The sequence below is a fragment of the Manis pentadactyla genome, unplaced genomic scaffold, assembly GCF_030020395.1.
Source record: "Manis pentadactyla isolate mManPen7 unplaced genomic scaffold, mManPen7.hap1 scaffold_302, whole genome shotgun sequence".
Taxonomy (NCBI): Eukaryota; Metazoa; Chordata; class Mammalia; order Pholidota; family Manidae; genus Manis; species Manis pentadactyla.
Window position 1 is genome coordinate 85016 of NW_026644691.1, and position 26270 is coordinate 111285.

Genomic DNA, 26270 nt, shown 5'->3' on the forward strand with positions numbered 1-26270 from the left:
GTGAACTGCAGGCTCAACTTGCATCCGGGGCCTTTTCCCGGCCTTGGCGGGGTGGTAAATGGGGAGGCCTAGCAGCCGCCGCCGGTATCTTTTGCTCTGGACCAGGTGGCGGGATCTAGGGTTCTGTTGTCACCGCGCTAGGGAGCGGTCAGGCTGGGCGGCGGAGCCGGGCTCGGGGGTTGCAGTAGATGAGACACCGCTGCTGGTTGCCAGACTTGGTGTAGGTAGGTGGATGTTGGTGAGCGGGAGCAGCGAGTTCCTTCCCATGCAGGTTCCTTAAGCCTCAGGGCCCGGTGCGACAGTCCAGCTTCCCGACGCCTTAGTCTTTGGTCTGCAGCCCGTCTGCCTTCTAGCTTCACCTGTGATTTCCCCGGCCCAACTGCCCTCATTTCAATCGGTAATTACCGTCGTTTAAAATTTTACCCTTAGTTCCAGTTTCTCCGAATGAGGGCTCATTTTCAGCCTTCCAAGGATCCCCGGGCTTGGCACCCTTAGATGTTCGCACGCGTCGGTATGGGGACGTGGATGAGGGGACTCAACCTTAGTTCTGACCTAGATTAGTTTTAGAAAAGAATCCGTCGTTGTTTATTTAGCCAGTACAGTATCTGATGGTTTGTGCTAATTGCTGTAATTTTAATGAGGATTATTTACCCACTTACTGTTATGCGGTTAAGGAGCCATAGCTCTTCGCTAACACCATAGATGTAATATGTAAAAACTGCAGATTGCTGTAAAAACAGTAATGTTTTTACCTTGAAAATGCTAATACCTGCCTGTTTTGTTACAGAAGGTAAAGCACAGTGAAATAATTCAAGATGGTCCCTAATATAAACTGGAAAGAAATCATGAAAGTTGACCCAGATGACCTTTCTTGTCAAGAAGAATTGGCAGATAATTTATTCATTTCCTTATCTAAGGTACTTAATTAATAAATAATGCATAGATATATACATACAACTATGATTAATCTTGTCGCTGAAATCACTGAATGATACAGCTCGCTGAAATCACTGAATGATACAGCTGTAAGAGTTTTTATATTTTGCCTAGGTGTTATTTATAAAATGTAAAATGGTTGCTTTTCTGTTTACTTAGGTGGAAGTAAATGAGCTAAAAAATGAAAGTCAAGAAAATGTGATACACGTTTTCAGAATTACTCAGTCAGTAATGAAGGTTTGTATGCAGTAGGTTTTAACAATAGCTTTGACTATTAGAGGAAGTTTCATGAATAATAATCTCTTTTAAAGTACTCTGTAATGTCTAAAGCACCACTCAAAAATAAGATATATTCACACATGGATCATGAGTTGTAGTGTGCAGAACATTGCTAGTTTCTGCTCTAAAGTTCTTTAAAGAATGTGTAGGGGAAACAGAATGGCCTTATGTTTAAAAATAACATAAAGAGGTCCTATGTTAGTTATGTTAATGGTAATCTTGAGGTGGAGATGAAAAATACAGATGACTAACTATATAGATTTGTTAGAAAGGGAAGAGGTTAGGTGTGAGAAGACCTAATAAAGGGCAAAGATTGATGAGTAGCTCTAGGTAAGTAGAAGGCAGTGGTAAAATGTTAAGGAGATTGTAGAGCTGGAGGTTATCATAAATGAAAACTGGGAATAGAAAATATGCTTACTCTTTGCTTTTGAGGAGACAGGTGCATAAAGTTTATAGCAGATTGTGGAGAAAACAGAAGTTGGGTATAATTTGGAATAGCCTTTCAAGGGCTTTAAAGGTGTATCTCAGGGTGTCAGCAATAAGGAGCCACTGAAGTTTTCTGAGCAATAGTTGATATATAACAAAAATATACCTTAAGTAGGTAAAACTAGGTGTGTTAACAGGACAAACTGAAGGGACTTGAAGCTATTGCAATACAATGTTATGAAGGAGGTTAGACATAAAATTATAGACTGTAAGTGACAGAACAGAAAAAAGTGGGAAAGTTGCAATACTAAATATAAGATTTGAGGCATAAAGAGGAATCAAAGATGTTTCAAACTGTTAGGAATCTAGAAATTATATCCTTAAGAAAATTGTCTGTTAATTCAACAAATATTTACTAGAAGTCTTCATGTGTGCCATGCTTTGCAGTCGGTAAGTATTGGGATAGCAAATGAAAAAAATACCTATTTTCATTGTTTACCTTCTAGTATAAAGGCATATTGATACAACCCTTTTTTTAGTTGTTTAGATGAAAGCTCAAGAGGTAGAGCTAGCTTTAGAAGAAGTTGAAAAGGCTGGAGAAGAGCAAGCAAAATTTGGTGGGTACCTTGGGAAAAAGAAGTCTATTGTGATGTTTAATAGTGTGTTCCATTTATTCATTAAGAAATAGAAAATTAGGTTTATCTCTGAAATGTATAGCCTCAATTTATTTTGAAAGATATTTCTAGAGCTCCTATTTCCATGTCCCAAGTATAAAATAGTTATTCTCTCTTATGTTGCCATATTACTATAATCATGATGGGATTTACGAAAAGAATAATTTTATTATCTTGTTGATGTTTATTTAAAAGCTTTTTTTAAGATAGATCTGAGCAATTGAAATATTTGTCTTTTCTTTTTAATAGAAAACCAATTAAAAACTAAAGTAATGAAACTGGAAAATGAACTAGAGGTATGTTCTTTTGTATTCCTTAGGATGTATTGTTACTTGTATGATTTTGAATTAATACTTTAAAATTCTATTATTGGCTAGAGAAGTCACAAGCATGATACTGTGCTCATAATTATTTGTGCAGCATGTATTACATGCCTTCATATACCTTAAATTCTAAGGATTGAGCATCCAATTGTGAACAAAATAAAAACATTCAATAATCTCATGGAGTTTACAGTCTAGAGAAGTAGACAGAAGGAATACTAGTAACTGAGGCTAAGTGGAGGCATGCGGAAACTTGAGGACTAGTGACAGAAGGGTGTGGTAACACAAGTAAGAACAAGTAGCTGTTGAGCATGCCAAGAGCCAAAGTGTGAATGCAGTGGTAAGGAACTGAAAACACTGAGATTCTTGAGATTGTGGGAAGCAAACTAATACAAGTGGATTAGCCTTTGGAAGGAGAAAGGACCTTCCTTTGTAATAGGAAGGGAGGAATAATGGATATGTACAGAGCTTTTATGTTTGTAGGTTTAGTGACTGGAAATTGAGAGGCTGTAGAGAAGGTCATCTAAAACATAAAATAAGAGTTGGTAGATGTATGGTCAAATTTTAAGAAGTCGGGTAAAACTTCAAATATCTTGGGAAATGAGCTAGAAATTAGGAGATCTGGAGTCAGACAAGTTTAGTTCAAATCCTGATTATTTCATTAATTCTATGAACTTAGATGATATTTTTGATTCTCTACTGTGTATCCTGCTCTTGTAGGAAAATACCAACTACTATCAATAAGTATTTACTAAATGAATTATGAAGTTGGATCGATTCTGTTAGCCAGGGAGTTGGAGATATTGGTAAGAAAGTAGTGTATCGATGATTATGAAATCTTTACCAAACAGGCAAGAAAATCAAGATTGGAGAGGTAGGGAGAGATTAGAGAGGAGTAAGGGATCATAGGGCCCTGTGAGGTTAGAATGTTGATATTCCAGAAATAATTGAGAGTATGTTTCTGCTGGAACAAGGACCTGCCTGGTGTGGGCATGGCTGTGGGAGGTTTTAGTGAATTCAATTAATTTTGAGAGGTAATGACTGGGAAGTTGGTAGTTTGTGCTACCAGGAGTAGGGAGGGATTGATCTGATGTGAATATCATGTGAGATTCACAGCAGCTGGAATTTTTGCAGGGTAGTGAAGGAATGATAGCCTCGAAGTTTCAGGTTGTGGTAAATCAGTACCTTCTGTTGACCCTGAGGTCTGTGGGATGCAAAAGAACAAACATCTGCCAATTGAAAGGATTCCAAAGCTATCAGTAGACGAAAGGAGCCAAATTGCAGCTAAGGCAAGGAGATGGAGAGGATGATTCAGCAAAAGGGCTGAGGATATAACAATTTTTCCATGGAAGAGGATTTTCGAGAGCACAGTGGAAAGCTTTGAGAAGGAGGGGAAAGTGAAGTTTTAGTTAATGTAGAGGAGTAAAAGAAATGTAGAGGGAAGAAGTGAGTGTGAGAAAGGTTAGATGAGCAACAGATTTGATGTTTCTGACCATGACTACAAATAACAGGTATATGAAGTAAAATGGATTAATCTGCCACAGGATTTTAATGATAATCTTAGTCTGGGCTGTCCAGTATGGTAACACTAACCACTTGTGCCTATTTACTTTTAAATTCATTACAATTACAATTAAAAATTCCATTGTTTAGTTGCACCAGCCGCATTTCAAGTTCTCTTTAGCCACATATAAATCACGGCTACCATACTGAACACTACAAAGAACATTTCCGTTAACCTAGATAGTTCATCACCTGTGTTCTTAGCCTGGTGCCTGTAGTTCAGTGGCTATAACACAGCCTGAGTGATTGATGGTCAGTTCATAGCTCTGGGGGCCTCAGGAAAACCTTAAGAGGTTGTCAACCTGCTAACTAAAGCTTAAATAACCTAAGTTTTAAAAACAGGTCCTTGAGCTAATCATTTTAAACATCTGATGCTGATTATAATATAAATTTTTAAAATTCATTTTATTACCATTAATCTACAATTACATGAAGAACATTATGGTTACTAGACTCCCCCCTTCACCAAGTCCCCCCCAACAAACCCCATTACAGTTACTGTCCATCAGCATAGTAAGATGCTCTAGACTCCTTGTCTTCTCTGTGTTGTACAGCCCTCCCTAAGCACCCCCCACATTATACATGCTAATCGTAAGGCCCCCTTTCTTTTTCCCTGCCCTTATCCCTCCCTTCCCACACATCCTCCCCAGTCCCTTTCCCTTTTGTAACCATTAGTCCATTCTTGGGTTCTGTGATTCTTCTGCTGTTTTGTTCCTTCAGTTTTTCTTTGTTCTTAAACTCCACATATGAGTGAAATCATTTGGTGCTTGTCTTTCTCCGCCTGGCTTATTTCACTGAGCATAATTCCCTCTAGCTCCAACCATGATGTTGCAAATGGTAGGACCTGTTTTTTTCTTATGGCTGAGTAATATTCCATTGTGTATATGTACCACATCTTCTTTATCCATTCATCTACTGATGGACATTTAGGTTGCTTCCATTTCTTGGCTATTGTAAATAGTGCTGCGATAAAAATAGGGGTGCACCTGTCTTTTTCAAACTGGAGTGCTGCATTCTTTTTTTATTTTGATATTTGTTTATTTATTCATTCATTCATTTATTTATTTATTTTGGTATCATTAATCTACAATTACATGAAGGACATTATGTTTACTAGGCTCCCCCCTTCACCAAGTTCCCCCCACATACCCCTTCACAGTCACTGTCCATCAGTGTAGTAAGATGCTGTAAAATCACTACTTGTCTTCCCTGTGTTGCGCAGCCCTCTCCGTGCCCCCACACACACTATACATGCTAATCGTGATGTCCCCTTTCTTTTTCCCCACCCTTATCCCTCCCTTCCCACCCATCCTCCCCAGTCCCTTTCCCTTTTGTAACTATTGGTCCATTCTTGGGTTCTGTGATTCTGCTGCTGTTTTGTTCCTTCAGTTTTTCTTTTTTCTTATACTCCAGAGATGAGTGAAATCATTTGGTATTTCTCTTTCTCCGCTTGGCTTATTTCACTAAACATAATACCCTCTAGCTCCATCCATGTTGTTACAAATTGTAAGATTTCTTTTCTTATGGCTGAATAATATTCCATTGTGAATATGTACCACATCTTCTTTATCCATTCATCTACTGATGGACACTTAGGTTGCTTCCATATCTTGGCTATTGTAAATAGTGCAGCGATAAACATAGGGGTGCATCTGTCTTTTTCAAACTGGAGTGCTGCATTCTTAGGGTAAATTCCTAGAAGTGGAATTCCTGGGTCAAATGGTAAGTCTATTTTGAGCATTTTGAGGAACCTCCATACTGCTTTCCACAATGGCTGAACTAATTTACATTTCCACCAGCAGTGTAGGAGGGTTCCCCTTTCTCTACAACCTCACCAACATTTGTTGTTGTTTGTCTTTTCGATGGTAGCCATCCTTACTGGTGTGAGGTGATATCTCATTGTGGTTTTAATTTGCATTTCTCTGATAACTAGCGATGTGGAGCATCTTTTCCTGTGTCTGTTGGCCATCTGAAATTTCTTCTTTGGAGAACTGTCTGTTCAGCTCCTCTGCCCATTTTTTAATTGGATTGTTTGCTTTTTGTTTGTTGAGGTGCGTGAGCTCTTTATATATTTTGGATGTCAACCCTTTATCGGATCTGTCATTTATGAATAAATTCTCCCATACTGTAGGGTACCTTTTTTGTTCTATTGATGGTGTCCTTTGCTGTACAGAAGGTTTACAGCTTCATATAGTCCCACTTGTTCATTTTTGCTTATGTTTTCCTTGCCCAGGGAGATATGTTCGTGAAAAAGTCGCTAATGTTTATGTCCAAGAGATTTTTGCCTATGTTTTTTTCTAAGAGTTTTATGGTTTCATGACTTACATTCAGGTCTTTGATCCATTTTGAATTCACTTTTGTGTGTGGGGTTAGACAGTGATCCAGTTTCATTCTCTTACATGTAGCTGTCCAGTTTTGCCAGCATCATCTGTTGAAGAGACTGTCATTTCCCCATTGTATGTCCATGGCTCCTTCATTGAATATTAACTGACCATATGTGTTTGAGTTAATGTCTGGAGTCTCTAATCTATTCCACTGGTCTGTAGCTCTGTTCTTGTGCCAGTACCAAATTGTCTTGATTATTATGGCTTTGTAGTAGAGCTTGAAGATGGGGAGTGAGATTCCCCCCCATTTTATTCTTCTTTCTCAGGATTGCTTTGGCTATTTGGGGTCTTTGGTGTTTCCATATGAATTTTTGAACTATTTGTTTCAGTCCGTTGAAGAATATTGCTGGTAATTTGATAGGGATTGCATCAAATCTGTATATTGCTTTGGCCGGGTGGCCACTTTGACGATATTAATTCTTCCTAGCTAAGAGCATGGAATGAGTTTCCATTTGTTAGTGTCCTCTTTAATTTCTCTTAAGAGTGTCTTATAGTTTTCAGGGTATATGTCTTTCACTTCTTTAGTTAGGTTGATTCCTAGGTATTTTATTCTTTTTGATACAGTTGTGACTGGAACTGTTTTCCTGATTTCTCTTTCTATTGGTTCATTGTTAGTGTATAGGAAAGCCACAGATTTCTTTTTATTAATTTTGTATCGTGCAACTTTGCTGTATTCCGATATCAGTTCTAGTAGTTTTGGAGTGGAGTCTTCAGGGTTTTTTATGTACAATATCATGTCATCTGCAAATAGTGACAGTTTAACTTCTTCTTTACCAATCTGGATTCCTTGTATTTCTTTGTTTTGTCTAATTGCCATGGCTAGGACCTCCAGTACTATGTTAAATAACAGTGGGGAGAGTGGGCATCCCTGTCTTGTTCCCGATCTCAGAGGAAAAGTTTTCAGCTTCTCGCTGTTCAGTATGATGTTAGCTGTGGGTTTATCATATATGGCCTTTATTATGTTCAGGTACTTGCCCTCCATACCCGTTTTGCTGAGAGTTTTTATCATGAATGGATGTTGAATTTTGTCGAATGCTTTTTCAGCATCTATGGAGATGATCACGTGGTTTTTGTCCTTTTTGTTGATGTGGTGGGTGATGTTGATGGATTTTCGAATGTTGAACCACACTTGCATCCCTGGGATGAATCCCACTTGGTCATGGTGTATGATCCTCTTGATGTATTTTTAAATTCGGTTTGCTAATATTTTGTTGAGTATTTTTGCATCTACGTTCATCAGGGATATTGGTCTGTAGTTTTCTTTTTTGGTGGTGTCTTTGCCTGGTTTTGGTATTGGGGTGATGTTGGCTTTATAGAATGAGTTTGGGAGTATTCCCTCCTCTTCTATTTTTTGGAAAACTTTAAGGAGAATGGGTATTATGTCTTTTCTGTATGTCTGATAAAATCCCGAGGTGAATCCATCTGGCCCGGGGGTTTTGTTCTTGTGTAGTTTTTTGATTACTGTTTCAATTTCTTTGCTCATAATTGGTTTGTTTAACTTTTGTGTTTCTTCCTTGGTCAGTCTTGGAAGGTTGTATTTTTCTAGGAAGTTGTCCATTTCTTCTAGGTTTTCCAGCTTGTTAGCATATAGGTTTTCATAGTAGTCTTTAATAATTCTTTGTATTTCTGTGGAGTCTGTCATGATTTTTCCATTCTCATTTCTGATTCTGTTGATGTGTGTTGATTCTCTTTTTCTCTTAGTAAGTATGGTTAGAGGCTTATCTATTTTGTTTATTTTCTCAAAGAACCAGCTCTTGGTTTCATTGATTTTTTTCTATTGTTTTATTCTTCTCAATTTTGTTTATTTCTTCTCTGATCTTTATTATGTCCCTCCTTCTGCTGACGTTAGGCCTCATTTGTTCTTCTTTTTCCACTTTCGATAATTGTGATGTTAGACTATTCATTTGGAAGTGTTCTTCCTTCTTTCAGTGTGCCTGGATTGCTATATACTTTCCTCTTAAGACTGCTTTTGCTGCGCCCCACAGAAGTTGGGGCTTTGTGTTGTTGTCATTTGTTTCCATATATTCCTTGATCTCTATTTTAATTTGTTCATTGATCCATTGATTATTTAGGAGCATGTTGTTAAGCCTCCATGTGTTTGTGAGCCTTTTTGTTTTCTTTGTAGAATTTATTTCTAGTTTTATACCTTTGTGGTCTGAAAAGTTGGTTGGTAGAATTTCAGTCTTTTGGAATTTATTGAGGTTCTTTTTGTGGCCTAGTATGTCGTCTATTCTGGAGAATGTTCCATGTGCACTTGAGAAGAATGTGTATCCTGTTGCTTTTGGATGTAGAGTTCTATAGATGTCTATTAGGTCCATCTGTTCTACTGTGTTGTTCAGTGCCTCCATGTCCTTACTTATTTTCTGTCCAGTTGATCTATCCTTTGGGGTGAGTGGCGTGTTGAAGTCTCCTAAAATGAATGCATTGCATTCTATTTCCTCCTTTAGTTCTGTTAGTATTTGTTTCACATATGCTGGTGTTCCTGTGTTGGGTGCATATATATTTATAATGGTTATATCCTCTTGTTGGGCTGAGCCCTTTATCATTATGTAATGTCCTTCTTTATCTCTTGTTACTTTCTTTGTTTTGAAGTCTATTTTGTCTGATACTAGTACTGCAACACCTGCTTTCTTCACCCTGTTGTTTGCATGAAATATCTTTTCCCATCCCTTGAGTTTTAGTCTGTGCATATCTTTGGGTTTGAGGTGAGTTTCTTGTAAGCAGCATATAGATGGTCCTTGCTTTTTTATCCATTCTATTTCTAAGTGTCTTTTGATTGGTGCATTCAGTCCATTTATATTTATGGTGACTATTGAAAGATATGTACTTACTGCCATTGCAGGCTTTAGATTCATGGTTACCAAAGGTCAAGGTTAGCTTCTTTGGTATCTTACTGTCTAACGTAACTCACTTATTGAGCTGTTATAAACACTGTCTGGTGATTCTTTATTTCTCTCCCTTCTTATTCCCCCTCCTCCATTCTTTATATGTTGGTTGTTTTATTCTGTGCTCTTTTGTGTTTCCTTTAACTGCTTTTGTGGGTAGTTGATTTTATTTTTTGCCTTTAGTTGGTATTTGGTTGGTCTGCTTTCTTTGCTGTGATTTTATTTTCTCTGGTGACATCTGTTTAGTCTTAGGAGTGCTCCATGTAGAACTCCCTCTAAAATACCCTGTAGAGGTGGTTTAAGGGAGACATATTCCCTCAACTTTTGCTTGTCTGAGAATTGTGTAATCCCTCCTTCATATTTAAATGATAATCGTGCTGGATACAGTATTCTTGGTTCAAGGCCCTTCTGTTTCATTGCATTAAATATATCATGGCATTCTCTTGTGGCCTGTAATGTTTCTGTTGAGAAGTCTGATGATAGCCCAATGGGTTTTCCTTTGTAGGTGACCTTTTTCCTCTCTCTAGCTGCCTTTAAACCTCTGTCCTTGTCCTTGAGCTTTGCCATTTTAATTATTATGTGTCTTGGTATTGTCCTCCTTGTTTTCCTTCTGTTGGGAGTTCTGTGTACTTCCGTGGTCTGAGCGACTATTTCCTCCCCTAGTTTGGGGAAGTTTTCTGCAATTATTTCTTCAAAGACACTTTCTATCCCGTTTTCTCTCTCTTCTTCTGGTACCCCTGTAATGCAGATATTGTTCCTTTTGGATTGGTCACACAGTTCTCTTAATATTGTTTCATTCCTGGAGATCCTTTTATCTCTCTCTGCGTCAGCTTCTAAGCGTTCCTGTTCTCTGTTTTCTATTCCGTCAATGGCCTCTTGCATCTTATCCATTCTACTTATAAATCCTTCCAGAGATTGTTTCAGTTCTGTAATCTCCCTCTGGACGTCATCCCTTAGCTCTTATACATTTCTCTGAAGCTCTATCAGCATGGTTATGATCTTTATTTTGAATTATTTTTCAGGAAGACTGCTTAGGTCTATCTCCTTCTCAGGGGTTGACTGTGATTTTTGTCTGCCTCAAATTCTGCCTTTTTATGGTGATAGAGATAGTTTGTGGAGCTGTCGCAAGTGTCGGCTGGAGAATTTCCCTTCTTGTTGGTTTGTGGCCTTTCTCTCCTGGGAGAACAGTGACCTCTAGCAGCTTGTGCTGGGCAGCTGCACGCAGATGGGGCTTCTGCTTCTTGCCCGGCCACTATGGCATTTAGCTCTGCAGTTGCTGTGGGCATGGCCTGCCTCAGGCTGCTGCTCCAATATGGCAGAGGCGCGTTGGAGGGGAAATGGCAGGAGGCTGTTTTGTGAGGGGCCTCCGAGGTGTGCTGCTGCCTAGGAGGTTAGGGCACCCGGAGTTCCCCGGGATTCTCAGCTGCTGGGCTAAGTGTCCCGGGACACTTCCGTCCAGCTGTGGGGTCCCTTTCCCTTTAAGACTTTCAAAAAGCACTCACTTTTCTTTGTCCCAGGGTGCCAGCTGCGGGTCCTGCTCACAGGTCTTACTGTCCTGTTTCCCTAGTTTCCAGCACCCCACGCATGCACTGTGTCTGTGCTCTGGTGCAGATGGCTGGGGCTGTCTATTTAGCAGTCCTGGGTTCCCTCTCCCTCCCTTCTCTGACTCCTCTCCTCCCACTGGGAGCTGGGTGAGGGGCGCTCGGGTCCTGCCAGGCCGTGGCTTGTATCTTACTTCCTTCGCGAGGCCCTGGGTTTTCGCAGGTATGGATGTAGTCTGGCTGCTGTCCTGTGTCTTCTGGTCTCTCTTTTAGGAATAGTTGTATTTGTTGTATTTTCAAAAATATATGTGGTTTTGGGAGGAGATTTCCACTGCTGTACTCACACCGCCATCTTGGCTCTGCCCCTGCTTAGGTAATTTTTAATAAATAATGCTAAGCCATAAAATAAGTTAAAAAAGAGTCCATTTTTTCTCCTATGATATCAAATAATTTGAAAGGAAAAAATACAGTGCCTCTGCTGCCTGTGCTCTGAGCACACACACATTTGGTCTGTCTGGAGTAATGGAGCAGTTCAAGGCAGAGAAGTTTCTTCTCATATAGAAACTGGCCTGAAAGTAGAAGACATCTATTCAGACTCATCTATCTCTCACTGAGTCCCAGCTATAGACCAGATACCATGCTTAGCAGTTTTGCACACCTCATTTTTAATCCTAAAAACAGGGCAGTTTTATGGAGATTTGGGGTCAGATGTCATCCATTCCATCTAAATGGGAGTAAATCAGAGAGTTTGGCAATACTCTCCTAGACTGTGGACCATGTCTTACAAACAAGAAAACTGAGAGTATTGGATGGTTCTGCCAGATTCCAAGACAGGTTAGACATGCAAGTGACTTACTGAGGGAATAACAGGCATAGGCAGGGACAGCCTCCCGACTTGTTGCAGGTCTGAGGCCTGTGAGAGAAAAGGAGAAGGGAGGGCAGGGGATCAAGTAAGAAGCATCTAAGGAGGCAGCACTGTTCCAAGGAAAGCAGAGTCAGACTTGGTGGGGAGGGGCCCTCAAACCAAAGATGCCTGCAGAAGGAGTCTTGTGCCCCCAGTGGGTCTGCCTTGACCTCTCTCGGCCCTAGGTTACTGGCTGGGAAGAACCTGCAGGAAGCTTGGCTGGGGTGGACCCTGCACCTGGGGATGGGAGGGGGGGCAGCACATATGTCAATCATGGTCCTGCAACAGGATATCTGAGCAGTGTGTTTCCATGGTTGCCACACTGAGGCATTTGAGAATTAAAATGAATTTTCCTGCTCACCCAGCTTGTTTGGGGGTGACCTCATTCATATTCAGGCTCTTTGGATCCATTTTCCATATGTTTCTCACTGTACCAATCAGATCCCTTATTTGGGGTGGTGTGGAATTATGGAATTTTAGGTGATACAAATTTATCTGTGAAATATTTTATTAAAAAAGAAAATCTCTGTTTAAAGTGTTGCAGTCAGCTCACTTACAAGTTGGGGAGTTTTGCCAAGGACCAGGCTGTCCTGTGTAGAACTTATCCAGGTGTCTGGGTAGGAGCATGAGCCGAAAGAAAACGTGACACATTGGAAAAGGAACCAGCCATCTTCGTACCTCAGGCATCTCTCAGATAGATCACACGTTCCATCTCTCAGATAGATCAGACAGCATCCTGCTCTATGAAACATCTTTTCTGCAGGCTGATGCCATAAGACAATAAAGAGAAATATCAGCTTCTAGCTGTGGTAAAGATAGGCTTTTCTGCCACATTCACCTCCTTTTTCTTCCCTGCTAAGGAGGAAGTTTTGTAGCATGATAAGCCATCGAATTTGTGCTGTCAATGATAGCATAAGAAAGGTTTGTTAAACAGATGCCATCCTCTGGGGAATCCATCCATTCTACAATGGATGAGCACCTACTATGTCCCTGGAAGTGGATATACAGTGTTGAGCACAGGGACAGACAAAGCCCGATTGCCGTGAAGTTTTCCCTCTAAGGAAGAAGAAAGACAATAAGCCACAAACAAATAATACTGATAGCATTAATTACTATGAAGACTATAAAACATTACAAGGGTCTCTAGAGTGTGGAGGAGGGTAGTGGTGCTGAACTAACATGGTCAGGGAAGGCTTGACAGTATGGAAATATAAGAATGGAGGCAGCCATGTGAGGATGCAGAGAGAACATTCCAGGCAGAGGGGAACTTGGTAAAGAAGCGCTCAAAGGCAGGAAAATGTGCTTTGCATTTGAAGCAATGGATTGAAGGTCTGTGAGCCTGGAGCCTGGACAGAGGGTGTCATGGGTCAGAGGCTCAGGTGGGGCCTATGCACATAGGACTTTGGAAACCAAAGTAAAGACTGGATTTTATTCTGGGTGCAACTGGAAATCTCTAGAGAGTTTTAACCAGGGAGTAGGGGTAGGAGTTGATTTACTGCTATTGGGGGGAATGCACTGTGCGAAGCAACAATAGAAACAGAGGGGCTGTTTGGCAGAGATTGCCATGGTCTAGAGGGAGATGATGGCAGCAATGGAGAGGGAGGTGAGATGTGAGCAGATTCTAAAAGTCTTTGGCCTACTCTGAAAGAAACTTGTAGACACCAACCCCATCTCTGCAGGGTGGAGGCTGAAATAATGGTGTCACCACCCTGACTACATGGAATGTCCCTTGGGATATCAGTAGGATACAGTCTGGACCTGGCATGGGACAAAGGATCTTAATCAAAAAGAGAGAAAGAAGCCCAAAATATGGTCCCCCTTTGACTGCACAGTTGAAGGGAGATCTGATTCAAAAAACAGCCACCTATTAAACTCCACTTTTTGGACTTGGGCTATGGCTGTACACCCCTGGGGACACAGCAGGACACACTGGTGAGGTCAGGATGCCATATAATGCCAAGAATAGCTAAAGATTACCCAGTGCTGACTATGTAGCAGGTGCTAAGTACTTTACCTCTCATGTAGCTCTCATAACAACCCTATGATGACAGATTATTTTCCCTATTTTATAGATGAGGAAACGGAGGCACAGAAAGCCTAAAGCACTGAACCTGATTACTTTTATTCTGATGGCTCTCTTCTGCTCAATATGAGTGCTGTTTCAAAGACTCCAAGGACATCAGACCCTTGCCCAGCAACTCACGGCTCTCCTGCGTTTAAGGGCACCAAGGCCATTCTGAGAATGCTCTTCTAAGACATACAGCCATGTGCTGGTGCAGCCAACATGGAAGTGAACTCTCTCACTGTGGACATTGACAATAAATCCTATCAGAAGGACCCAACAGAATACCCTAGAAGAGGGTACCTAGGCCTCAACAATCAGAAATCACTGGTTCATTAGTGCTACAGTCCAGCTTGAACCAAAGAAATGTTTATTCTAATGGGAAACACTTAGCAACAAATTCATCCAGCAATTATTTATTGTCTTATTAGGTGCTAGCACTGTACTAGACACAGAAAAGGATAGGAAACAAAGCCACCTCCCGTTTCAAGATTTGTACAAGTCAGAAGGAATAACAACAGGTAGACTGGCTAAAGTTCACAAAACAAGAGAATTAACTCAAAATATGTATGCAGACATTTAACCAGAAAATTGCAGAACATAGAAGAGAAATGTGTTAGCTGAAGAGAAATTAGGATCTAGAATCCATGTGGGCTAGGGCAGTCAGGGAGAGAAGAATTTAGGAGATGAATGGGAGAAATTATTGAGGCCACTAGGAGGAATTTTGAGTCCTTTTAAAGATTCCAGACATTTCACTGGAAAAGGTAGCATCTGGCTATATTACTGCCAGAGGCCATTGTCCTCCTGTGAGGCTGAAAGGCCTTGCCATCTGCTGGATGATACTAATGCTAATACAGGAGCCATTTGCTTATTATGACTTCTGCCCAGGAGGGATGGATTTACCCACAAATCTAATAGCACCTGGAATGGAGTAAGATATGTTCTTGGAAATCTCCCAGGCTGAAGTCTGACTGCTCTTAAGAGCTCTTCATGAGATAGTAGGCAAGAGTTGCTTAGGGATCATTTATCAATAATTGGTGTGTTGGGAGAAGTACAAAACTTCTTTGGCAGAAGGAGGTAAACTAGGAAGAATCTGAGAACCCCAGGGCCCTAATTACCCTTCCCTTTCATCCACCCTGCTTTCCCAGACCTACAAAAGGCCTCTGGTCTTCAATGGTGAAAGAGTCACTTCTGAAGGGAGGAGAGAAAAAGAGGGAAGCATTCTGGTAAAGGCCCCACTCTTCTTTCTGAGTTAGAATTTCTTCTCTAGATCGTATTATAGAAGTGGGGACAATGTTTCCAACGGGCTGTGTTAAAATATTTTCTGTGACAGAGAATTGGAGGCTCCAGGAGCCCTTTTGCCGTCTCATTGGCAAAGATTATTATTTCCGTGACACTCTGGAAAGACCGGTGCATCTGGGGTGATAGGAAAGGGAGGGCCAGACGTGGTGGAGTGCCCCCTCATGGTTCCAGCCATTTGGAATAACCAGAGCACACCTCTATCTTTCTGATGAATCAAAACTTTTCTCCCAGTAATAATATTGATTCTTTGCTACTGAAATTGCAAATACTTTTATCCCATTTGCTACTAGCTTCTAGTTCTGCTTATGACCGTTTTTACTTACCAACGGATTTTCAAATAGCCAGCTCTACCAGCCTTGGCCTCTATAGTTTCTACCTTTGGGTTGTACATAAAGAAGCCTTCAATATCCAATATTATAAATCTATATTTCTTCTAATTCTTTAGCACTAATCCATTCTTCTTTTGGGGTATGACATAACAATCTAGTTTTATTTTGTTTTTCCACATAATTAACTGATTTTGCCAGGATGACCTGTGGTTTTATCCATTCCTTCAAATACTTGAAATGCATCTTAATCATACACTAAATATTTTATATACTTGGGTGTGGTAGATTGTAGAATCCCAATCCTGACAAATATTTAAGAGCCCCTCTTATGGAACCCCTCTGCAGGAGAACAGAACATATCCTGTGAACTCAGATGTAGCCTTGTAACTTATGTTGGTCAATGAAATGCAAGCAGGTAAGACATGTATCACTTACGAGCAGGTGGGTTAAGAGCCAGTGAGTGGTGGCTCATCATACTTTTCCAGGTTTGTAACAACACCATCAATGTTTCTAGATAGATCCTCCTCCACGTTCCCAGGTCCCAGGATGAAAGCCACATGGACAAGAGCTCAGCTGAACCATATGGATATATAGCTTATGACCCATATGGACACATAAAGGCAAAAAATATACCTTTATCATAGTAAACTCCTGAGATGTGTTACCATAGCAAAACCCAGTCTATCCTGACTAAGATGTGTTTCTGGCCTCTCTCCTATGCCCACTCTTGTGTCAGTTCTTAATTAGCTAGACCTCATCCAACTAAGACTAAAAAGAAGCATCAACTCTCACCTGAAAGTCCTGGGAAACAAATCAAGAAAACAATGCACCCAAACTGCTCCCTCAAAAGTTTTACATTTTGGTTATTTTCTTCCGACATTCAGCATTCCCGAATGCAGAGTGGCAAGCTGTGGGGATTGAAAAGGAAGGATAAATACTTGGTGAAAAGCAGAAGAGTTGCATTAATGCTTGTCCTTTAGGGTGTAGTGTTATCTTCCCCACACTAATATAAGAGCCCTGACAACAGAGTGGGTCCTCATGGGGTTGCCTGTGTCACCATTTCCCCTGTGAGCATCTCTCTCTGTCCATTGCTCCTTTTGGCCTGACTCAAAGCTCCACGTCAAATGGTAATATTGGGTTTGCAGGAGTGGTGTGGGGAAGTAAAGAATGGAATTTACCTTGGGAAGTGCTGAAAGGTCATAAAGCAGGAAGCCATTAAAATTTTGCCAAAATTCTATTTCTTCCAGCCCATGGATGCTGTTTCTTCCTCATGAGTGCCACCATGTCCAGAGGAACTGCTATGTCAGTTATTCTATAAGGCACTGAACTTTTTCAAAGGCGGTGGTGTGTTTAAACACCACTGGGTCTGGAATAATCGGACACCAAAGCCAGGAGGGATTGTCAGGGAAAGGCTTTCTTTACTGTTCTGCTCTGTCTCGAAGTGACTCTGCCTATGCCCAAAAGGGCAGAGTGTGAATCCTTGCACCTGGGAGATGCCACTGAGGCCCTGGCAAAAGTTCAGGTTTGCATTTCTGAGCTTCAAAACCCTCTTCCTAGCCTCAGAGTCAGCCAGTAACTGATGAATTCTAGTCAGAATCATACTCATGTGTGATAAGAATCCTAACCCTGCTCCTCTGCCCAAATCTTGACATTGAATGGCAGCCAGAATTTGACTCTCTTTTGAGCTTGAGGTCAGGGCAAACTGCACTCTTTCCAAAAGCAAACTACTCCAGCCCTGCCCCAACCCCAGTCACCTCCACAGCTCAGCAGGGATTCCCAGACATATAAATCAGAGCTGGCTGAGTTTAGAGGAAGACAGAGAGCTGGAGAGCACCCAGACAGAGAATTCATACCGAGAACAACCAGTTACCAGCAACAAACATTCCAAGCAACACAGAAACAGGAACCTCCTAAGTCTGATGCAATTAAGAACAGAAGCAGCTGGAAGAACAAAAAAATTGGTAAAGATTCTAACATAAGGCTACATTTTTGCTATACTGAATATTTGCATTTCCTCCAAATTCCTATGTTGAAAACTTAATCCCTAATGTGATGGTATTTAGGTGGGGCCTTTAGAATATGCTCGGGTTATGAGGGCAGGTCCCTCGGGAATGGGATTAGAGCCCTTACCAAAGAGACCTGAGACACCCCCTGGCCCCTTTAACCATGTGAGGGCACGGCAAAGAGACAGCTGTCTGGGACAGGAATCAGCCTTCTCCAGACACCAAATCTACCAGTAGCCACATCTAGACTTTCCAGACCCAAATCCGAGAGAGATAAATGTTTATAAGCCACCCAGTATATGGTATTTTTGTTATAACAGCCTGAACAGACTAAAACAACTCTGAACACTCGAATGAAGAAATGGAGAATTCTCTGCAGCTGTTATAGGAAGCCTTACCATGAGAAGAGGGCACTGAAAAACTGCTGTGGGGACAGGAAGAGCACATCAGGGAATTAGATGATGATGAAAACTACACCCACTGGATGAAATCAAAGACATTCTTGTCACTGCCTCAGTGAGAAGGAATCCAAAGGAACACACTGCACAGGTCAGTGGTTACCCCTGTGGGCATCCTGAAGGAGCTCTTCAGTAAGCTGTGGTCCTCACTTCACAGCTTACTTCCAGCTGTTCTGAATTAATAAAAATGTATTTTCTTTATAAACTCCCAAGGTAGATAATCCCTTCAGGCCTTTCCTAGATAGGTTTACCCTGCTGCCAAGTGAAGTCAAAATTCCAGCATGCAGACTGGACAGCCGGGTTCACCAGCATGCCTTGCAGAATGTGCTGTAACAAGGCTTGGCCCCCTCTGGGTGCACTAGAAGTTGCACTTCATATCCATCAGGCCCTTTCATCCTCACAATGCTCTCATAAGGCAAGTAGGGTACATATTTTACAGAGAAGGAAACTGAGGCACAGTAAAGGCCAGGGTCCAGGTTGGGAAAGAGCAATGCTTTATCCCTGAAATGGACTCTTGGGCCCTTTCTTTTATCCCTGCTGCCCAATTTGCAAACTCTTCCAGAAAAATACTGTGAATATTCATTGTTCAAACAACAAAGGAAGACATGTCTTAGATACTTTTTAGTATGGCTTCCCAGCTTCTTTGGGGTCTACCCTAGGGCCAGAGATGGCTGTCAGCAGCCATTTATAAAACATGAATGCTTACAGCACTCTGGCCCTGGCCTGTGGGTCCAGGGCAATGCTCTATCCAGTGTAGGACCTTTACAACATATTGCAACAAACAAACAAAACCATGAGAAATCCAGACCAAGGGAGCACTTGATTCTGTTAGGGGTAACCCTCTCAAGCAATTCTTTTTGGACGTGGATCATATACTTCAGTATCCATTCAACTTGTTAAAAAATAGAATTTTCTTTTCTTTTAATTTTGCCTTGTTGAACACTTTCTGCAACTTGCAGCCAAAGAACCGTAATTAATAGAACATGATTTTACCAGTGTTTCCCTTCTGGGCCTTAAACCTGTCTTTCCACATAACATCTCTTGCTTTATCCAAATGCAGTTTCCTCTTCATTGATCATTTTCTCTGCATGTCTCTAACAATAGCAAAGTTGGGGTACTTCCTGTTTTGGCCACATTTTCCCTGTACTCACCAACTATTGACCCTCTCAGATGACCATGGAGAAAAATTAGAGGCTGGAGAGGAAAACCACACTAAGGTCCTTAAGAGGGATGAGTGGACTGGCAGAAAGCCAGTGGGATTGTGCAATCCCTGTTAAATTAAGAAACTCCCTGTCAAACTGCCTCAGTTCCTCTGCACACTAAGAAGGTATGAACAGTTTGTCTCCAGCGCATCAGAAACAGCTGGTTGACTCACCTGGCAGGTTAGGTGGGGTCAGTATCCTTAAATCGCCTCTCTTTTGAGTAGAGTTTACAGTTCATATAATAGCAGATCAGCAGGCTGTAGGTAAAATAACGCTCAGAGGAAGAGTATTATGAGCTCCAAGCTTGCAAGTGCAGTTATAAAAAAAAAAAAGTCATCTGTTTAAACTTTAATCCCCACCTTTGCTGGAATTAAGGAGACAAGGATGAACTTTTAGCTGCTCTTGCATTTGATATGGCTGAGTGCAGGGCTGTAAATTAGAAAATAACAAATATTGCTGCTAGGTAGCATTTGCAGCCCCCTGGGGCCTTCCTGGGGCTTTATTGACCACTGCACAGGACTATGTGCAAGGCAGCTCGGCCTGGACACCAGTAAAGGGGAGAGATTTGCACAAGTGCCCAGAGGACTTTGCAAGGAGGCCTTCTCATCTCTAGGTAGTGCCAAGCATGGGTAACCAAGAGGGTATTTTATGAGCCTCCAGTGTCTACTTCAGTGTGGCTAAAGGTGCTCTTAATTAGTTTTCTATTCAGAGGCATTAAATTAACTTTACTTAAAAATATTGCTTACTTCATTCAATGAAGGAAAATTGGATTTAGATTTAGAATCTCTGTACAGATGCAAAATTAGCTGTAAAATCTCACATTTTTACCACAGCATATGGGCAAAGCAAAAATGCAAATGACTTTGCAGTTCTTGATTTGAATATAAGTACTATTGTGTCTGACACCAACATACTTTTCCACTTTTTCAGTTCGAAGTTGAGGAGACAGATGGGAGAGGTAAGGAAATTAGAGTCAGAATTGGCCTCCTCTAGGTCGTTAGTCCCCTCAGGTGGGAATGCATCTCATTTAGGATGGGCCAGTGTCAGAGCCAAGCAGATCAAGGTCTTGCTTTTTCAGTCAAATACATGAAGAGAGAGAAAGATCACTGAGCAGGGAGGCCTGAGACTTTGATAAGCCCTTTCTCATGGGTGAGCCTAAAAAATAAAGGATCTTGAGCCTAGATCATGTCTAAATCTCCTTCCAAGTCTAAATCATGCTTATAAATGACCATTTTCTGTATTATTTCTTATTACCCTAAAATTTAGGGAAAAATTTATCTCACAAAACTCTGCACAGAATCCAAACATAATAAACTCTTATTTATCTAAAATCTAAATACCTTGGAAGTTCAAATAATCAGAACAGTTTTTGTGAAACCAGATAATGTTCACAATAATGGTTGCTATGTTGTACAATGTACTAAATTAGCTTCAGAATCATAAAGAAAAGATTAATTGCTGTTCAGTTTGGTTTTATAAAGAGTGTTCTAATTCTCTTCCAGGGAAATTCTCAGGAATGAGAAACAAATCAGAGCAGGTCAGAAAAGATTAAACAGCCTCCATTATTCCACCAGATTCTGTCACCCTCAACAGAGAGGTTGTGGCTGGCATTGATTTTTTTTTCTGATAGTAAGTAAATCTCCTTTTGTTTGCACTTGCCTTGTTCCCATCAGTTATTCTTGGCATCCAGAAAATACATACTTTGCATGTATTTGTTTGTTTGTTTGTTTTACCAGAATCAGAATATTGTCAGGCCAGGAACAAGAAGAAAAGAGTCACTGACAGCTTTATTTCTTGGGATCTTGAAGGACTGACCCAACTTAGGTGAAAAGTTTCCTGAAGTCCAAAATGGTATTAGAAGAAACTTGTTTTGTTATTACAATAGAGAGCTAAGTGCAACATTTAAGATATTTATCTCATTCTAGAGATTACACAGCTATCCAGTAAAGACACTCAGAGCGTACCACAGGCTAAGCGCTCAGCAGACACTGAGTACGTGCTGATGGGTGAGACGCTTTCCCATGTTCAAAGCCGTACAGTCTCTGGGGATACAGACAAGCCCGCCCTGGGAAGCATCAGTCCCATGTAACTAGAAGCCCCATGGGGCAAAGGACCCAAAGAGAGGCCTCCTGAGTGTTATTTCCATTCAGTGAAAACTTCAGAGAGAATTAACTTACTTTTTTTAAAAAAAAGCTCTGATCAAGACCATCAGAGTTAGAGCCAGACAGTCTGGGTTCAAATCCCAGTTTAGCCACTTGCTAACCGAGTGACACTGGGCAACTAACTGAACCTCTCTGTGCCTCATTTTTCCCCTTGTAAAAACCTGCTTCCTAGGGTTGTGAAGATTGAAGTACTTAGACCTAACAGGGGTTCTTAATGATCTCAGATGCTTTAGGTTTTAATGTCTCACCCATTTAACGTCGCCTTAACAACTTCAGTGCTCTCGCACGTGGCAGAGAATATGAAAGCGAACAGCAAACTCTCGGGAGAGTCAGCTTGGTTTCCTAGCCACCCAGCCCGCCCCCCTGCACGGCTCTACCTTCTGCTCTCCCCAGGGTGCTCTGTCTACCCCTGTCCTCCTGACCACCTTCTCCCCAGGCCCCCACTCTTTCAGTGTCCTGGTCACCATAGACTTCCCCGTGGAGACTCCTTGACCTTAGGTGGTATTCCCTCTCTGGGGTGCTCCTGAGGACACAACTTGCGTTTGCATACTGCTTTGTACTGCATACTTCTTTTAATCTCCTCGTCTTACTGGATTGTAGATTTCTTGAAGGCAAAGCCATGTCTGGCTCATTTTGATAACACCCACAGTTCTGAGCACAGTGGCCTTCACATGGCTGGTCCTGAATTTGTTTCATAAATAAGAATAGAAGTAAAAACACAAAACCTACAAAAACAGTGAAGTAGAGGGTGGGTGCTGGAATCAGACAGCCTTTAATTCTGGCTCTGTCACTATTTGCTGTGGAATCTTGGACAGTAATTCTTTCTGTTCCCACATCTCCTCATCAATAAAGAGGAGATAATCACGGTACCTCTCTTATAGGGCTGTTGTAGGATTAAATGAGATAATTGTAAAAGGGCCTAGAAGACAACCTGGCATGTAGTGAGGCTCAGTAACTGTTAACCTTAGCTGTTGCTATCACCTCATCAGCTCCCTCATTATAATTAGCATGGGCTCTTTTGCTTATAGGGAAACATCTCTCCACCTACTAATGATCCCAAAGGAAAAAAGCGTCTTCTAATGCAGCACAGGAACTAAGTTTGGTGTTTTAGAAACATGTCCACTAAACAAACACTTTAAAATGTCAGCACTTCAGAAAAGTTTGCATCTAAGGAACCATTCTGTTACTACAATCTTTGGAGCACCCATCTGAAGGTGTGGTAAGGGACATTTGATGGCAAGTTCTATTTTCCCTCCATACAGCTAGGGCAAAAAGAGGCAGAGAAACATTTGGCTCCAAGCTAATAGAATCAGTGGCATAGCTCATCTGAAAAGTTTATTCATTCTCAAGCTAATAGAAGTAGAGGCATAGCTTATCTCAAAAATCTAGCCATTCGCTAGCCCACATCCAAACACCAACTGCAGAAGCAAATCGCATTTAGCTGTTTCTTTTAAGTGTTACTTTTAGTAAAAGAGTAGATCATGAAACTGAACCTTAAAAAATCCAAATCTACAGACAGTTAAGATGATGTGATTCAAATATTCAGCATTCTGGTGGTCTTGCTTGTTGAGAGAAGGAGCTTCAAGCATTGTATCATTCAGACATTGATTCAGTCAGGAGACGGAAACTGCATGAGACATTTTCACAGAGAAAGTATAAAAACTTGTTAGCTGGATATTGAAAAAGCAAAAAGGCAAAAAGAGAAGACTATCATAGGAGTTGCAGCAGTAGGAAGCACCTACCTCTCCCAGGCCTGGAGGAACAGAGGGAAGGTGCTGGAATTACTACAGTTTAGAATCAGAAGCTCAGAGGTGGGGCCCATGGGGCCCAAATCAGGCATCTTAGTAGGGGCAGCTGTTTGGCTGAGGCTGGTCTCTCTGAGCCTGGAGAAGGGGCTGCCTGACCCTGGGACACAGATCGCTGAGGAAAGGGTATCAGCTGGCTGCTGCTGACCCCCTGCAGGGTGTGACAAGCTGACTCTGAGCCTTAGAACAGCAGCAGCCCGGCTTCAGCTGCTGCTACTGGAATGAAAGGTGACTCTGGGAACAAGACACTTTGCAAGGCTGACCCGACAAGAGCGGGAAACAAATGCAGAGAAGGAAGTCGCTTCTCCCTCCTCCCACCTTCTAGTCTGTGTCTAGCACATGCAATTAGCAGAGGAGGACCAGAAGCAGCTGGCAAAGCAACAAAGGGCTTTGAAGAGCCAAGTTTGGTTGACATCACCAAATATCAGAGGAAAAGGTAGATTGGGGGCTAAAGGACAATAACTGGCACGAGTGCCTGGAGGAGGGGAAATTTAAAATATTTTGCTGTGCTCTTATCGTTATTTATACCCTATCTAGTAATGTATCTCTTACCCTTTTCTTGGTTCCTTTTTGTATGCTTTTTTAAAAATCATAACTGAGGTAAGAAAACTGTCCTACCAATCCAAACGTGTGTTTTTATTAGACTTTTAGATTAAAATCAGAGGTTTCTTAAAAAAGGGTGACACCAGAGTTTTAACCTGAAAGTCCTACAAAATTATGATTTATCCACTCTACTTTTTTCATAAATGCTGTTTATCTTCAAGAAAAAAACATTTATTAATCTGTAGTTTAAAAAGATTGAAATGTAACACTGAGAACCTAATGGACTCCATAATGTATCAGTAAATAATTATAATGAACCACTTTAGTAATGGGAGGTGCTAATGGAATCCACACATCACTAGAAAATTCTTAGTGTTTTTGTCATCAATGTCTTCATTTGAATTGTTACAAAGAATGAATTGTCCAAGACATGAAATCCCTAAGCAAACCTATTAAAACTTGATTTTGTTTTCCTCGGAAGTAACTACGAAGTTACATTCAGATTCAATGGAGACAGAATCTGGGAAATTTAGCCAAAGTATAGTACTCCTAAATGAATCGGAGTGCTGTCAATTTAAAAAGCACGTTAGGAGAGCTATTTTATGTCTACCACTGAACATAACTTTGTGAGTTAAGGCTAAAACAAAGTATCTAATTCAAGGAGCCAATAGTTTAATTGAAAGTATGTTCCTAGCACATCTCAAAGGGTCAGAGTCTGAGACAGATGGCTGATCACCTCGTGGCAGGGGGCATTTGGGCCCAGCTATGGCACATCTCCCAGTCCCCCTTGCAGCAACCTGTGGCCCTGTGGTTAATTTCTCTCCAGTGGACTCTGAGAGGCATGGGGTGCCTGTGTCACACAACATCCCACACATGCTCCTCCATGTTTCTCCCTTGCCATAGAGAAAATGGCAGAGACAAAGACCAGAGTAATGTTGGAAAGACACATGTTGAGGACAAGAGAGTGACATCATCCTGAGTTTCTATGTGACTGTACAGAACAAAGACAACTCTCTGCCGCCTCCCCCAGTCCCCAGCCTGGAACTTATTCCCTGGACGGCAGTAGGAGAAATAAACCTTGACTACATTTAAGCTAAAGTATTTTGGGTCCATTTCTTATAGGGTTTTAGCTTAATCTAATTAATACATAGTTGAAAACCAATATATTGTATAGAAGAATTTGAATTGTATTAGAGTTCCTAGATGCGATAAAACCTAATCTGGGTGTTAATTAGTAACAATTGCAAATAATTTAGAGATTTAATGTGCCAGGAACTGTGCCAAGAAACAACATGTACTATCTAATTGTCACAATAGCCCTTTACATTATGTGTTATTGAACCTTAACTTTGCCCGTGAATTAAGTTTAGAACAGCCATGTATACAGCTACAATGGATGGTAGGCCCATAATCTGAACACATCTACCTCTGCCTATGAAGTCGGTGTATGCTGGTGGGGGCTAGTGTAAAGGAAAGGCATGTAGGTGTGTGTTATGGGGCAGGTTGGGGCTGGGTGTGACAATAGCTGTAGGACTTGTCCTTTCCAGTAATATTCTTATAGAAAAAGAGTTCCCTTTGCTCTCCTGTTCTTCAAGCCAGTCTTGACTTCTGAAATCTGAACTGCTCTTTTTTCCATCAATGCTATGGCAATGGGAGAACCCAGAATAAATTATCTAGGTATTTAGAGCTGAAAAAGGAGCCAAAAACCTAGCCCTCACCAACCAGCATGCCCACTCCCAAACAGGAGCCCAGACAATCTGAGGGACCACTAAATAGAGAGCATAGGGCAATTAAATGGATGACCCTTCCTTTGGAGAAGGAACCCCAGAAGGATCACAGGCTGAGAGGCAGAAATTTGGGCCACAGAACAGAAGAAGAAGCCCAGTCAAAGGCAAATAAATAACCATTGTTCAAGATTACCAACTGCTAGCATTGATAATCAAGAGGTAACTGTAAGTCTTCCTTTTTTTTGCATCCAGATGGTCCAGGAGGAAGTCAAAGCAAATAAATACATATACGCCTGGGTATGTCTAAATACATTTATTTCCAAGAACTACTAGGTGTTGAGAAACCATGCAGAGTTTTGAATAGAGGAGGTGGACATCAACTGCAGGTATGGACAGTATTTCCAGTGTTGTCTTTGAGCTAACATGTTTAAAGTGTTAGAACTGGTCTTTTTATTTTTAATGGAGGACATTTATAAGTCATTTCTATTGCAAATGGTTCAGTGGCTCAGACTGACATTCAATAGCTAAATAGAGCCTTCTGCTTAGCCAGCTGTACTCCAAGACACCCCCACTTGAAGCCCTTCTCAGAAGCCTGCAGTTCTCCTTAACCAGCAGTGACAGTCAGAAACCAAAGAGGTTAAGGCCCCTCAAACTGCAAGCACCAAATGCTTTCACTTCGGAAGCATAACAGCAACAGAAACAGTGGGTGTCCTAAGTGCTGTTTGCCAAAAATGCTTGTTCCTGCCTTCCAGGCGTGTGATG

General features: G+C 41.2%; 2 long non-coding RNA genes across 5 annotated transcripts; both read left to right on the top strand.

The window, feature by feature from the left end:
* Nucleotides 1-3: 3 nt before the first annotated feature.
* LOC130682350 (uncharacterized) lies at nt 4-16845 on the top strand. Of its 4 annotated transcripts, XR_008995578.1 has the most exons (6): nt 4-224; nt 788-917; nt 1096-1173; nt 2181-2258; nt 2565-2611; nt 13988-16845. It is a non-coding gene; the product is annotated as an uncharacterized LOC130682350 (long non-coding RNA). The 4 variants fall into 4 exon arrangements; XR_008995579.1 differs by lacking the exon at nt 1096-1173 and having other exon boundaries at nt 5-224; XR_008995580.1 differs by lacking the exon at nt 2181-2258 and having other exon boundaries at nt 6-224.
* A 2606-nt stretch (nt 16846-19451) lies between these two features.
* LOC130682354 (uncharacterized) lies at nt 19452-25804 on the top strand. Its single transcript, XR_008995581.1, has 4 exons — nt 19452-20900; nt 21008-21095; nt 21197-21277; nt 24685-25804. It is a non-coding gene; the product is annotated as an uncharacterized LOC130682354 (long non-coding RNA).
* The last annotated feature ends 466 nt before the right edge of the window (nt 25805-26270 follow it).